We start from the raw sequence: 1,086 nt of genomic DNA, 5'->3' as shown, positions 1-1,086 counted from the left end.
AGGTAGCTACACAAAATTAGTACCAATAGTCTATAATCTATATTATAACTTAATATATAAGATTATTAAATATAAATAAAACAGGACAAACTATTAAAAATAAAAGCTAATTAAATATTATACTAATTAAAAAAATAGTTTTATTTTCAAAGATATAAATTAAATTCTCACTTTTTTGATTACGGATAATAAATTTCAAATTTTGTAATTCTTCTGTAATGATACGATGTTTCAAATAACAACGAATATTTATAATATTCTTAAAACTATCAACTGGTAAAGGTACAATAAATATATTATGTTCTTAATTTTGACACTATACTGCGATTAAATTAAATGAGTCTAAAAGTTAAATTAGTAATAGGTACAATATGTACATAATAATATATTATACCTACGCTAAAGACGTATAATAGTAGTAAAATTTACATAAAAGTATTCAGTTACAAATATTTCTTTATTTAGATAAGATTATTTTAGCAAACAATAGTTGTATGATTCAACCACGCGTAATACACTAATACTGTATATTCAAATTCTTAACATCTACTTAAGAGCAACTAAAATTCCGCGAGTCCATATATAAGAACTAGGAACTCGTGTGAGTGACGCAAGTCTCCTCATCCGAAATATTTGAATATATATTATTAATACCTAATTCAACTGTAAAACTATATACCTAAGTGATAATGAATCAACATTTTAACAAATGTACCCGATTCCTACACTTTATTTTTATGTGGTTTCAATGTTTCGATATAATAATTTGTGAAAGGGGCATGACTAGTGATGGGCTGTGGGTAAATACCCAACGGGTAAGAAATATATTTTGGGTAAATACCGGGGTATTTACCCACATCATATTTACATTTGAAAAATTGGGTATTTTTTTTTAAATTATAGCTATACTGTTTTATCTTAAATCATGGTTTATATATATCCACCTTGGTTACAACATAAATATTAAAGAAAATCTATAGTTATAACCGTCTAATGTCCGCGAAATGTAGAATATAGAATATAGATTTTTATTATTCAATTAATATTTTTGTTTTTTTAAAAAAATTTATTTTATATATTCTTTTA

General features: G+C 23.9%; 1 long non-coding RNA gene across 1 annotated transcript in view; it reads right to left on the bottom strand.

Annotated features, from left to right (window-relative positions):
* Window positions 1–1,086, bottom strand: part of LOC107885279 — a 6,308-nt gene that overhangs the window by 4,207 nt on the left and 1,015 nt on the right. The gene's annotated exons all lie outside the window — the stretch shown is intronic.

This window comes from Acyrthosiphon pisum, chromosome A2 (genome assembly GCF_005508785.2).
Source record: "Acyrthosiphon pisum isolate AL4f chromosome A2, pea_aphid_22Mar2018_4r6ur, whole genome shotgun sequence".
In the NCBI taxonomy this organism is placed as follows: domain Eukaryota; kingdom Metazoa; phylum Arthropoda; class Insecta; order Hemiptera; family Aphididae; genus Acyrthosiphon; species Acyrthosiphon pisum.
This window is presented reverse-complemented; position numbering and strand designations above follow the sequence as displayed.